This window comes from Rhinolophus sinicus, linkage group LG01, assembly GCF_036562045.2.
Source record: "Rhinolophus sinicus isolate RSC01 linkage group LG01, ASM3656204v1, whole genome shotgun sequence".
Lineage (NCBI taxonomy): Eukaryota > Metazoa > Chordata > Mammalia > Chiroptera > Rhinolophidae > Rhinolophus > Rhinolophus sinicus.
Window position 1 is genome coordinate 186,464,218 of NC_133751.1, and position 15,623 is coordinate 186,479,840.

The 15,623-nt window shown below is 36.0% G+C and overlaps 1 long non-coding RNA gene across 1 annotated transcript in view; it reads left to right on the plus strand.

The window, feature by feature from the left end:
* The window catches only part of LOC141567179 (uncharacterized), a 140,838-nt gene that overhangs the window by 61,784 nt on the left and 63,431 nt on the right, over nucleotides 1-15,623 (plus strand). The gene's annotated exons all lie outside the window — the stretch shown is intronic.

Sequence of the window (15,623 nt, forward strand, 5' to 3'; positions counted from 1 at the left end):
TTCTGTCCTTGGCCTCCTCAGTTTGCAAGGCTAGACTCTCATATTAAGAAGCATAAGAATAACCAGTGTTCCAGCTTCACTTCTGTTCTTTTAATTTGTGAGGCATTTAACTAATGAGTTATTATTAGTTTGTAAAAAAACAGTAGCTAATTTGGGGTTTTTGAAAGAGCCATATTTATTCATTACATGTATAAGAGCATATATACACACATACATCGGAGTACCTATATACATGTATAAATATATGTGTAAATATACACATTACATATGCTAATTGTTGAATATAGTTGTGTTTAAAGATATAGAGTCATTAGCCATTTTCTTTTGGTCTGATATAAAAGCATTCTTCACCTTGGGGAAGGTCATTATTCCTCCTTATATATTACAGCTGAGAGAGATTAAGATTCTCATATTTACAATTCACTTAGATCACAACTGACCCAGAGTTCATCAGTCTCCTTATCTCATGTGGTGACCTGATCTACTGGATTATTTTATCCATAAGTGCGCAGGAGAAGTTTTTGATGAGCTCCCTCCCCCATGTTGCCCCACATCAAGGACTCAGTTATGACCTAACTGTCTTACTAGCTGTACTCACTTCTTACATACAAGACAATCAAGATTCTGAGCATATTTTTATAAAAGTAAACTCTTTCAAATTTAAATCGTTAGAATATAATTTTAAAATAATAATATGTTTTATAATAGAAACACTATTTTTGTGAATAGTAGAAATTTGTCCACCGGTTTGTTTTCCTTTTGATTATCAAAGGATAAGTGGGGTTTTTCTGCAATTACTGAAGGATAGATATGTTCTTACTTTTAGCTCACAGCCCATATTAATACTTTGCTCCATGTGCAGAAATTCCTTAAAAATCATGACAGGTTTTCGTCAAAGAGTTTTGTGTGTTCCGAGGAAAAATTTGAAATAGGAACACACTTTCTTTTTCATATTAAAGAGGAAAATGGCATGATCTCACCATATTTCTAAATGCATTTGTATCACCAAATACATATCACGAATTTGTGACTTCATAGAGGAAAATATGTTGGTGTAGAATTTTCTACTTGAAAAGTAGAAATAACAAAGGTAACATGCCATTCACATTATAAGAAAGGTACGTGAGGGTGACATGACATTGCTGTTGATATTAACCTTGACCATGTAGCTGAGGCAGTATTTGACAGGCTCCTCCCCCAAATCCCTAACATAGTCCAGTTATGAGAAAAACACCAAGCAAACCCAAATCGAGGGACATGCTACAAAATTCCTGACAAGTACTTTTAAAAATTGGCAAAGTTATCAAAAACAAGGGAAGTCTGAGAGACTGTACCCGCCTAGAGGAGCCTAAGGAAAGATGATGAGTAAATGTAATGTGCTGTCCTAGATGGATCCCTGGAATAAAAAAGAGACATTAGGAAAAAACTAAGGAAATCTGAATGAAGCATGGACTTTAGCTAATAGTGTATCAATATTGCTTCATTAGTTGTGATAAATGTACCATACTAAAGTAAGACACTAACAAAGGAAACTGGGTGTGGAGGACATGGAAACTCCCTTCTCAACATTTCTGTAAATCTAAAATAAAACTTTCTAAAATAAAAATATATGTATATTAAAAAAAAAGAACTGCAAAAAAGTAAAAATAATTCACCTGACACTTCAAAGAAATGGCGTGTATGATCTCATTCTTACTTAGTCAATATTCTTTGTGTTTTGATCAGGTGTATTATAGAAAGAACCTTTGTAAACATTCACAATTTATAGCACTGAGGCCTTTTGGCCTGTTTTGAAACAGTCCTATTGGGCACAATGTATTTGTCACTTAGGCATTATTAAAATTCTGTGTGGAGAAAGAAGAATTCTGTGGCTTTCTGAAACTATGATCTTGAGTAATTTTATATGATAATCAGAATCAAAATGAAATTTCCCTCTTGACCCCGACTTTTTATAGGACTGTGTGACAAGAGTTACTTGTAAGGCGAAAGAAGGGCAACAGCTGAGGAATCATGTTCTCAGTGACAGCTGATACGCTCTTGGCACAGGTCTTCCAAGTGTTCGTCATGCTTAACTGTACTTTTTGCTGTATACTTCTTTTTTTTTTTTTTTTTTTGGTATTTATCAAAGTACAGGGAAATGTCAGAGAAGGGACAAGTTCATTACTAAAGGTGGCTTATTATATTCTACCTTCTTCTACTTTCTAATATCATTGTGGGTTTTTGTTTTTTACCACAAGATTTGCCACACATTAATCGGTACCTCATATGATAGTGTAGGTTTTTAGGTTCTTTTTGGCTAAGATAAAATACTTGTTTTGTGTTTGGAATATTGGGACTAGGAAATGAGAGCAGCCAGTATTTTCCCTTCATTTCACTGTCCTCATCACAGCCTAACATGCTAACCCACTGACCACACAGCCACAGGCATTTATTAGTTCCACACACATTGACCACCTAGTGTATGCTAGGCTCTGTTATAACAGACGTTAGGATTACTGGGGGAACAAGATGGATTTGGTTTCTGTTCTCTAGAAGTTCTGTTGGAGAAGTTCTATTCTCTAGAAGTTCTGTTGCAAGCTCTCAAAGATAGCAATCAACTAAACAAAATGATTACAAACTGTCACAAGTAATACAAAGAAAACAAAACAAGTGCCATTGAGGTGGGGTAGACACTATCTTTGCACAGTCCTCTTGGAGGAGCTGCCATTTCAGCTTAGAAGGAAACCCTTTCATGGTAGTTGGTGTCTAGTTTTAGATTTCCTGGTAATCCTACTTAGAGCAGAAGTATTAATATTACATAATTTGCAATTGTATAGAATTTAACCTTTTATAAAATGGTTCAAAATGTGAAATGTATATACCCTTCAACTCAGCAATTCCAATTTTTCATAATTAGTAGTGATTTTCCACTCTGTTGCATGTTAACATTACTTGGGGAGACTATTAAATACCCATGCCTGGGACCCACTTCCAGAGATTCTGATTTAACTGGTCTAGGGGAGGGAGAGGCTGAGGAGCATAGGCAGCAGTATTTTAAAAGATCTCTGGTTAATTCTAATGTGAAGCCAGATTTGAGAAACACACTCATGAACCAGGAGCCTATACAAGGAGGTTACTACAGCATTGTTCAAATAAGAAAAAGATACAACATAAATGCAATATATACTAATAAGGAAAAATCTTAAAGACATGAAGATAGGAACGTGCAGGATATGATGTAGTTTGATACCGTATATAAGTATATCCACAAAAATCTACATGATTCTATATGCACATATGCATGTATGCCTAGGTTGGCTACTGTTCAGATAGGTATGAGAGGAGTTATGGGACCTTCATAAAGAACCAAGCTGAGTGTCGATTGAGGGACAGTAGGGAAAGATTAGGAAGACTTTACTTCCCATTGTGCCTCAAACAATGAAGCATGATACCATGATTTATGATTTGAATTTGAGAAATGATATCACTGTTCTTCCCAAAATGTTCATGTCTATGTGTGTTGCAGAGGAAAGGTGACGGGAGAAAGGGGCTTGAAATCTGGAAAGAGAGCTAATTTCACAATCTCACTCATTGAGATGTTCTTCCTTTGGTGGCACTGTCCCTTCCTCTCCACTCTTCAGCAGTTACGCTCGATCTGTGTATCTCTGGGATACATACCCTACACACACACACCCTACACATACACACATGCACACCTTACACACACACACACACACACACCCCATACATACCCTACACACACACACACACACACACACACACTCTCCTTTCTTCAGCAACCAAGTATATCCCTGGATAATTACATCGGGCTAAGAGCTTCTTACTACTTATTAAAGGAGATGGGTTTTTAATGCTTATATTGTGACATGAAAAGTATTAATACATCTAGATTCACAGCTTCCCCTCCCACTCACCATTGGCCTATGATAAAACAGTAAATCTTCTAAATAGTTCCTGTGAGGAAAGCAATTAAGACTAACAAGACCCATCCTGCTCAGGGGTTAGTTAGAAGAAAGGTGAGAGCTGTTGGGAGTATGCAGAGGGGGAGCCCATCCAGTGGGTGTGGGGAACCAAGATGGCAGGACTGAAGGAGTTCTGTAGGGGTAAATAGAGAAAGGGAGAGATCTGGGAATTTTGAAGTACTACAGAATGAGAGATGACAGAAAATTGTAATAAGAGTTGTAGCGGACTAAGTTCTTGGACTTCTTTGATGCTTTCGAGAGAGAGAAGTGAGTAAAATGTAGAAACTCCTGTTTGGGCTGGGTTTCTTTAATTGTGACCACATTCAGTGTTGTGGCTGATGCATATAAGCTGCTCAAAGTTTATGATGAATAAACCTTGGATAATAACATGTAATTCACAGCATGTATGGATTAAATTAGCCTTTTGGAAACCACAAGGAAATGAAAGATGTTTTTCTTAAATTTTCTTAAGTAAAAAAATAAGTGTGTCAGTTAATAAGTGATTAAATGGCAAAAACTTTTAATAGAATTTTCAGTTTTTCTATTAATGTCAGGGTCATGAGCTAAGTTGACACTCCTGTTTCTTACGTATAGGGTAATCATTGCTGAATTCACAGTCAGATTTTTCCATAAGCCATGGACAGAGAGTATAGATTTATTCTATGTGCCCATTTTGGTGAGATGCAATATTACAGAGCCTATTATATGTATTGCTTTGATTGACTGAGCTAGGTTCAGAAGTGGTTCTTATTAAGGAGAGATTTCTCACTTTAGATATGGAATGAATAAAAAAGATATTACTTATGATTCTCAAAAACATTAAATGAATGTAATCGTGTACTAGAGTTTACTAGTATCTACTTATTGAATACCATGCATTTAACATACACTATAGGTACCTATCTTGTATAGAACTCTGAATAAAGATGAGGAATACATTCAAATTAGCTTTTAAAAAAAGATGATGAAAATAACATCTCTAGCTAGCCTCAGGTAAATTATTCAATAAACATTTATGAAGCGTCTGCCACGTCCTGTGCACTGTGCTAAGTACAGTAGATAACAGTTGTGAGCAAAATCGTGAGCTTACAGTCTGGTGAGGGATAGAAACACTGGTAAATCATCACCTAAATAAATACCAAATTATAGCTGAGATGAGTGTTTGAAAGAGGATACAAACGGGTATAAGAACATGGAGTTGAAAAAACTTGTGGACATCAACAAAGTCCTCCCTAAGGAAAGGGTCATTGGGTTGAGAACAGGAAGAGGAGCTGTTAGGTGAAAGGGGAGGGGCTGAGGATTCCAGACAAAGGAAGCAACGGATTATCATGAGCCATTTAATAGCAGTTGCCTTTCATATACAATAAAGCCATATTTATATAAAAGACATTTTAAAGTAACCTAGAAAAAATTAAAGGAGAGTAAAATTAAAAAGTAGATTGAAAATGGCTGCATTAATTGTCCGTACTGGCAAATCCAAAAGACATTGAACATTTAAAAATTTGCCTTCTTGGTTGAGTCTGTAACTGCAAAATAACTTAGGAATCCCATCTTTGTGCAGACTGGAATAAGAAGTAGGTGGGAACAAACCAAAAATATCTTGAGAATGCAAAGTATGTAATGGATTTTACCTTATCTTTCCTCTTATGATGAGAGGAGGAGACAGGTAATATTACTCCTACTTCATAGTAAAGACCTTGTAAAACTGGGACATTGATTTCATCAGCACAAGAAGTTCGATGTGTATATTTTGCCTCCTACCAATTATTTTGCACAAGTAATTGAGGTTTTTTTTTTTTTTTTTTTTTTTTTTTTTTTGTGTGTGTGTGTGTCTTCTCTGCAGATAGAATTCCTTAAAAGCATAGACACTTATTTTGTATTTTACCCAATAGTGGGACCATTAAAGGTGTTTAGTAAAGTTTTATTGAATTAGAATGGAATATGTTATCATAAATCCCTATACATTCTGAAAAGGGAGTATTGCTTAAGTATGTCGTAAACAATAATCATGAAAATTTGAAGTTCTTCATATGAAATATCTTTTTCATTTGTTATAATCACTTTTTTGTTATAATGAAGTATTCTATTCGGCTTAAAAGTTTGCATCAATTTTATTTGATCTATCTTTTTAGGTAAAATAAGAATTAACATGGATGTGTGAAGAATTAATGTTTGTATGTGTGTAAATGGCAAGATCTTAATAATGGTTATTTCTGAGTGGTAAAATTATGGATGAATTTCATTTTGCTTATCTATATTTCCTATTTTCCTCTGTGACCACAGTTTGCTTATATAATAAATAAATAATTCAATAATTTAAAAAGCCAACAATGAAGATTAGATATAAGTATAATATACAGAGTTCATGAAAAAGCCCACTTGTTAAACTTTCACTTTAGCCTCAGGATTTCTTTCCCTTACACTTACATAGCTCAGTTCATGTCAGTGTGGTAACTATGTGAAAACCTGCCAATGACATCATTTGAAATAAATGGGCTTCACATAATTCCATGCCATACCAGCCACTTCTCTAGATTTTAGCCCTTAGTCGACATATGCACTGCCCAATAATTTGCTTACCAAAGCTCTTCTATCACCTGCAATTTATTTCCTTGTCTGAGCTTTGTCTATAAATTACAATCCACATTTTGTCTTTATGGAAATCACATCTTCTTATTGGCTTTCCACTTAATAAATTGAATAAAAAGTAGAGTTCATGATTTGAGTCTCTCAAGCCTAATAAATAGCATTTATTAAACCACACACTATTTCAATCGCAATTGGGCCCATCAGGAATCAGACTGTATTTGTGGTTTGTTCAGATAATGATTATGTAGTTCATGAAGCCCAACTTCAAAGCTAAAGCAAGAGGTGAATGGTTGAATTATTCCTCTGTTAGAATATTGACTAGGGAAATCTGGTTCAATTCTCACTAACTATGAGAACATTGACAATTACTTTAGCTTCAGAGAGGCTTTAATATAAAATGAGAGGAATGGATGAGGTAAGATCCAATATCTCTTTTTACTGAAAAATTCTGATTTTTACTTTTTAAAATAGCATCATTATTATTAATGACCATGTATTGAGTGTTAATGTGCATTTTCATCAATCCTTACAACAGCGCTGGAGTAGATGCATAGTTTTCACTTTCAGATAAAATAACTCAGAAAGGTAAAGTAATGCATGAGTTACACACAGTAAAAATGTCCAAAAAAGAAATGGAACCTGGTTTGGATGTAATCTAAAGCCTAAACTCTTAACTATTGCTTCCTATTGGCTGAGGGAAGGATAATTACATGTGAAAAATTATGTGGATTACACCTCAGCTCTTCAGTGATGATAGAATTAAATCTTGGCTTATAAAAAATGATCCACTTTAAGGTTACATATTAGACGAAGAGGGACAAAAAGATGGAACAGAACTATTGGGACACTAGCGATGCTTATGGCAGAGACACCTTGGGAGTATTGGGAACCACAGAGTGGAAAAGAGCATGCAATAGTGATAGAATCACACTCCTGGCATTTATTATCCAGAAAGAAAAATTATAGTTATATGATCATTCATTAATGGAGTCATTATCTATGGAACTTGCAAGATGAATTCCTAATGACAGCCAACAGGCTGGGTGTGAGCTGGTTCCCACTGCCTTCCTAGTCTCTCTTCACGGCTCTTGTCCCTTTGCAGCTCATGCTGGAGGCATCCTGATGTTCTCTGCTCATTGCTGTATCCTTTGCCTGGAATACTTTTTCACACACCTTTTCGTGGCTGCCTCCTCAGATCATTTAGATTTCAGTCCTAGTGTTACCTCTTCAGAAAGACCTTTCCCAATCATGTTAACTTAAACAGCCCCTATCCTTGTCATTCTTCGTTAGGCAAGCATTCAGTTTTATTTTCCTCATTGCCTTGATAAGTTTCACATTTTTAATTTGTTTTCTAATATGTTAAGGAAGTGAGCTCCATGAGATCTGTCTGGTTCTACACTGAATCTCAAGGTACCAGCTCATAGTAAGCTCAAAACAAATATTTATTTATTGAATGGATGAATAAATGAATGAAAAAATCGTATAGGTTTTGGCAATGGCCAATTATAAATAAATGACTCAAGACAGTTTGGAGCACCAAAATTAAGAACTTGGGTAGCTAGATTGCGAAGAATGGTAATAAGTAGAGAATTGACTATTAAAGTTGTGGACCAAAAAAGGAGTTCTATGTAAAGTAACCTCACAGGGTGATCTGATCATAAATTCCTAACTGGGCAGGTCACGGTGGGTAGTCATGCTCCAGGAATATAACTTCTTTAGTAAAAGTTTACCTTTGCCTTAATTAAGACGTATCCGTTGTTTCTATGTATGTAGGTTAACACAACTTTGAAATAAACTGAAACTACACTCAAGAGAGCACATAATCCTGTTAATAATCCTATAACCCAATATCTGCTTGCTATTGCCCACCTCTGTGTCATCTTTCTTACATTCCCTCCTTAATTTCAAATGTATTAAAGAAGCTGCCAAACTGGTTTTCTCTGGACCATTTGAGATCTCGCTCCATGGCATATGTTGTCAGTTTGGCTCAAATAAAGTCTTACAAAAATTCTCTACGGACTTAGACATTTCTTATGTGGATAGAACTCATTCTGAAAAGAAAAGCTTTGCAATTATTTAATCGGAGGAAAGGAAAATGGTGGCTTAAAAGCAATTTTAATTTTATGTAAAATGTGACTATTAAGAGAATAGTCATTAATTGTTCTTCATATGAGACTAACTGGGATGAGTGAAAAGATTTTCATTTTAAAATTTACCAACTGGGGATTATGAGATACTCCAAAAGTGTTCTGAAATACTGTAAACTATTTTCTCTTATGAATAGTTAGGTGTTCAAGTGCAAGCTTGTTAAGGGACTAGGAATGAATGACAGAGTTACCTTATTAGAGGTCACACAACGTTCAGGGCAAGTCGGAGCCAGTGTGTAGAAACCTTGTTGTCTGAGGGAGATGGTGAGCCATGTGGAAATGGAGTCAGTATGATTCTTAACATGGTTAGCATGCTGCTTCCCTTGGAGGTGGGGGTGTAAGGTTTCTCAAAGAAGGACATTTATAGTGATTAAAATTACTCATAGGTTGCTTCATTGTGTAATTCTGATACTGTGGTATGTGATTCTGGCAATAGGGAAGTATGAAAGGGGCAGAAAATCCCAGACAGTGGCACAGAAAGACACAGATGCTACCTTAAGAAAAGGGGTTGTGGCAGCAGGAGAACACCCACCGATTGGTCAGACTCTTGGTCAGGAATGCCTCTTGGTTACCTCCAGAAGGAGAGCTGAGAACACAAATGCCCAAGGTCAATGACTGTCCACCAGCCTACTATCATTCTATGATATTTAGTATAGCTCCAAGAACCAACTGGCAGAAAAAGCTTTTGGTATTATAGTTGATATTTTTCTGGGAAATGAAGTGTAAAGTATCTTCCAGGATGAAAACGTTAAGAAGAAATTCTAAATGTGTTTATAAAAGTCAGTAAATCCACTCCTAGGCACATGCCCTACAAAAGTGCCTACATATATGTGCATAAGATGTACATAAACACCCTTAGCAACATTATTCACAGTATCGAAAACTGGAAACAACTCAAATGTCCATCAACAGCAGAAAGGATAAGGGAAGTATGGTATTCATACAATGATATATTACACAGTAGTAAGAATGAGCAAACTCCTGGTAAATTTAATAATGTGGATCAATCTCACATAATGTTGTGCTAAAGAGCTCAGATTAAAAAAAACACCACAATGTATATTGTGTAATTCCATTCATATCAAATTCAAAACCAAGGGAAACTAACAATGGCATTAGAAGAGAGGATGGTGGTTACCTCTGAGAGAAGGGAGGGCTAGTAATGGTGAGTGAAAGTGCTGGTGGTTACACGAATATGTTCACCTTGGGATAACTCATCAAGCTATACACTTAACATATTTGCACTTTCATGACTGTATGTTATACTTTAATAAAAAGTTCAATAAGGAAATGAAGTGTGCTTCCCCCAATGTGAAATGCATGACATTGGATGACATCAAAGGGATAGAGTGACCCTGTTTTCAAGCCTGTTCAGGGAGTCTGAGAATGGCTGTCTTCATTTTGGAGATGTGCAGCAACTGCAAGGACGAGAATAGCTTGTGGCTGACAGTGCATCTGCTTCTTCTCATCCTGCTCAAGGTTTTCTAATTCGGGCCCAGGAGACTATCCATGTCTCCAGAAGGACACACTGTGGCACGTTAAGCATTCTCTAGGGACCGCCAGCCTCAGCCTGTGCATTTGGAGAAGTTTTACAGGAGGGGACAGCATAAGTATAAAGGGCAGGCTTGTCCCGCTGTCAACAGGCACCAGGATTTAAAAAATGCGAGACACTTGTTCTTCTGTAATTATGATTTACATCGTGAGATTTTTAGCTTTTTAATTGCCTGATACATTACTTTCGTATCAAATAGTTGTGACATAGAGGAAGTTGGGGCCATAAAAGCTGGGAAGAAGGCAAAATGGAGTTGACAACAGCCCTTTTCTGAGCTTGTAATGAACTATTTGTAGTCAAGACCAAGCACATGTATTGATTCTCATCAGGTGGGAGTCTTTACAGAGTGAGAACGTTGTCTGCCCTGGAGGTAAGCCCCATGGGACCGTTCACACCACACTCTTTCAAATGAGCAGATTAAATCCCTCATAAAATGCTTCTTCTGACATATCCACACTGTGTATTTTAAAATCCCTCGGTGCCCTCTTGGCAGTTAGGATTCTCATAGCTTTAGTGCAGCACAGCCTGTGTACCAGCTGGCAAGGTGATTTTCCCCCCTTTCCTTGGAATGTGTAAAGGAAGAATTAGATTGCTGTTTGTTGAAATAGACTGTATATCTCACAAGTCCCATTTCAATAATCTTCTGGAGGCAAGAATGAATTCAGGATTGGAAAGGGCATTACGAGACATGGCTAAATAAATAGCAGGAGGTCCCTTAACACCTGGCCAGCCAGCAGTATTACAATGTGACTTCAAGGCTTTACATTTCACAGTCTCTTTCTTCAGCAAACAGAGTCGGAAAGGTCTTATACAGAAACAGAATTTTAAGTCTGAACACTCAGGAAACTTGGTCTTCAAACTTAGTCTAAAGCTGTCACGTAATCCCCTGAGAAGTGCCAGAAACTTTCCAACTAAACCGTTTTTTTGTCTCCAGTAATTGTTAAATCCAAAATGCCTTAGGTTTCCTTCACATTTAGGCTTTTGAGATATATGCATATTGTTGAACATTTCTGCAGCATTGAGACTGGACTCCGCCATCGCAGGTATACAGAGAAGTCTGTAGTGCTGTGCATTGATACTGCAAGTCTAGAATAATACACAAGATATCCTGGCAAAAGGAGGAAGACCGTTGGTTAGGGCTTGGAGGAGCGAGGAACCGGCAGTTCCTGAATGCTCAAGTTTAATGTGTGGTTTGATCCAAGTTCTACCCTCAAATTATATTTCTTTAGGTGTGAACGAGAGGGACTATCTAAAACAGGCCTTGTTTGTGAGTGGAATAATTTTTTTTTAATTTAATTTTTATTTTTTTAATTAAAAACTTATTGGGGTGACAATGGGGATAGTAAAATTACACAGGTTTCTAGTGTACAATTCTGTAATACATAATCTATGTATTGCCTTGTATGTGCCTTCTCACAATGGTTTATTTTTCATAGCATGTAGAAGAAAAATGGATGAGCCCCCACCTCGTTTCATGCTAGTCTCCTCGTCACACATGAGACCCTTGGCATACTGGCCTTTTTCAGTTCATTCATTGTGTCTCTGGAACCCAGGACCTTTGGATATACCATTCTCTCTCCCCAGGCTACCCTTCCTACCTTTCTTTTTCTATCCTTGAAGCCATAGTTTATGTGTCATCCTTACGTATCACACGATCTAAAGCAGATTCTACTCCCCCCTTCCATATGCAACACTTCATTTGTTGGACTCATGGCATTCACAAGAATTTGAATTATTTACTTTCTTTGTTGTGCAGTTCACTTATTATTATGTAAATTCTATGAGGCAGCATTCATGGCTATCTTGTTAACTGTTGTAGTTACCTAACTTTGCACAGTATCTAACATATAGTGTGTTCAATAAATATTTGTTGAATAAATGAATGAATAAACTCATTTTGGGTGCTACATTTTTCTTTTTACTATACTAGGTTTTTCCTGGAGGTAGCGTCTTAGATTTTTTTTTCTTTCTCTCTGGAAGACTGTTATAATTCTTTACAAAAAACAGAAGTAAAGAGAAACATTTATTACAATTTTAGAGAAAGGAAGAATGAGAGTTGCTCTTATTTCCTCTTTTGAATCTTGTATTCGTTATCTATTGCTACATAACAAATTACCTCAAAACTTAACACCTAAAACAATAATAAACATCTATTAGCTTACACAATTTCTATGTATCAGGAACTCAGGACCAGCTAAAATGAGTTGTTCTGGCTCAGAGACTTTCATGAAGTTGTAATCAAGCTATCGACCAAGGCAGCAGTCATCTGCAAACTTGACTGGGGCTGGAGGATTCACTTCCAAGGTGGTCCACTCATGTGGCTAGCTCACAGGGTGTGGATATTGAGAGGAGGGCTGTTCCTTGCCATGTGGGTGTCTCTAAATGGCTGCTTGAGTGTCCGCAAAATGGCAGCTGGCTTCCCCCAGAGCAAGTGATCCAAGAGAGCAAGCTGAAGCTGTAATGTCTTCTTTATGACCTAGCTTCAGAAGTCATACATCTTCATTCTCAGTATACTGTTTGTTACTCATCAGTCCTATTCAATGTGGGAGGGAATATAAGGGTGTCAATATCAGAAGGCAAGAATCATTGGAGATCATGTTGAAAGATGGCTTCCACAAGTCTCTACATGATTGTGTCCTTTGGTTTCTGGTTTTTTTTATCCTGTTTCTCTCCCTCAGTCAGTCAATAGCAATATCAACCTTCTAATAAGGAGATTTCTCAGGATACAGAGACTCCATAGCGGAGATCTACATGCATGAAAACAGTAGTATTAGTGCTTATTAGTATCAGTTTCTGCATGCACAGAGATATCCTTAGGCCTATTAGGCCTTTCACTGTACCTGCATAAATAGCAAATACATAGAAGATTCTCCACAAATATATATATATTTTTTTTTTTTTTTTTTTTTTTTTGGAATGTGAGCATGAAAGAAATAAACAAAGAGATCAATTTTTCTCCCTCATGAACCTGAGGGTTGGTTCTGTACTGTGACTTACATACACAATTGCCAGGCTTCAGAAATACATATCAATTTTAATCAGAAAGAATTAAACATGCCATTAACTTTTAATTTTCATAGTCTGGGTAGATGCCTACCAGACTTGAAACCCATTCAACACAAACCAGACAGTTCTTTCACTTTCATTCATGGATAGTTTTATCCCTTCTATGGTTTTTTAAAAAAAATAAGTATTTGCATTTGGTGGAATTTAGTCCCATCGTTAAATTTAATGCCTAATACACAGAATGGGTATTTTTTAATCCTGCACCTACTTGCCTTAGTCATAATCCATCTCTAAAATTTTCTGTAAATATTATCCCTGTGGGCCCAGCTACTATCATTAAATTTATATTGTACTTATTTATAAAATGCTTTTGGAATTTAAAAAAATATCCACACTCTAATAACCTACCCAAGTTATCTTTCCTTAAAAGGTTAAAACTGTAAGATCCAACTTTAGTAATGGAGCATCAGTGACATTTTATATCATAAAAATACCTTCATTATGAGTCTCATTAAGTGATTTGGTGACTAGGCTTTGTTAAAGAGGTTTTTCTAGAGCACTGCCAGAAAACAAAAATTAAGAACTCTCATTCAGTACTTGTGGGAGTATACAGTTACGGGATAACTACTTTGTAGCTCAGTTTAACAGTATCTAGTGCAGTTGAAATTGTATATATCCTATGGCCCAGTAATTCCAGTCCTGGGTATATATTAGGAATACTCAACAACATGGGCATGAAAATGTACACTGCAGCATTGTTATATAAAAAATTTGCAAAGCATAAAATGTAAAAATACTAATGGATGACAACACAAACAATTAAAAATGTAAAATATTGATATAATTCATACAATGAAATATTCTGCAGTAGCAAAACTAAATAAAGTATTACACATATCAACATAGATGAGTCTTAGGAATATTACATAGAAAGATAAAAAGCAAGTTGTATAAGTATATGTAGTACATGATTCCATTTGCATAGCTTAAAACATACAAACCAGTATTATATATCATTCATGGCTAAAAAGACAGAATAGAAATACAACAATATTAATGAAAATGACAAATCTCAAATTTAATATTGAAATTTTTTTGTAAGAGGGTGGGAGGGTAAATGGGATCTGGGGTTAGTAGATAGAAGGATTTAATTGTAATATTAATGATTTATTTCTTGTGCTAGATGGTAGGCATATGGTTTTTGTTTCATTATTTATACTTTGCAGAATATTTCGTAATTTAAAAAAATCCAAATGAAGTGCTGAATCTTCTGAGAACTATAAACTTGGTCTCTTGATGGTGAAAATTAATATAGGCTTATAACAGTGCCCAGCATGTATACAAACATTTATGCAATATTTTTCACTTGAGTTTCCTTATTTTTTATGTAGATCTCTGCTGCTTCCATCATTGACTTCATCTTTTATCCAAGTAATTATTTTGTGTAAAATCAAATGTACCCCTCCCTCACTGTCTTTTTTTTTTTTTTTTAAATTAAAGTTTATTGGGGTGACAATTGTTACTAAAGTTACATAGGTTTCAGGAGTACAGTTTTGTAATACATCATCTATATATCACATTGTGGGTTCACCACCCAGAGTCAGTTCTCCTTCCATCACCATATATATTTGATCCCTTGTACCCTCATCTACCAGCCCCCACCCTCCTTACCCATCGACAAAATAAAGAGACAACCAACCAAATGGGAGAAGATTTTTGGAAACAATGCCTCTGATAAGAGGCTAATATCCAAAATATATAAGGAACTCATACACCTCACTTTCATCTGTAAAAGTCAGTTGGTTGCATTAGATCATTTTTGGCCTAATGTATTGTTTGGTTTAGGTATAAAAATTTGGATATTGAAAATAAAGACTCTAGAAAATAAATCCAGGTTTATAAAATGGAGGATTCACCTCTTAAGAATTTCTCAAATGCTTTCCCCATGTATTTTAAATAATTTAAAAATATAAACATTCAACAAATATTTGCTCTTCTGCTCTTTCTGTTTGCCTTTCTAATGCTGCAAAATAGTTCAGGAAAACGAAGGGAGGAAGAGATGAAGGAAGGGGCACTCTGAGTATGGCCAGCTCTTTTTTTCTGTATATGATGTAGTTGCTATACTTTTATTACTAGGCAAGTGCTTAGAGATTTGCAGATTAAATTTCTGTAAGTGCTTTGGGATTTCCCTCATATAGTATCTGGGCATTGTGCCCTTCGTTGGCAAAATACAGGTCTTGATGCTTGGCATTGGTTCTCCTGGAGTGGCTGTACTGTAAGTTCTAATAATTAAATCTATATGTCAATGATCTTTAGAAAACAACACCCCAATGTTGACAGAATGAAGTTTCCAGCATGCTACTTGTC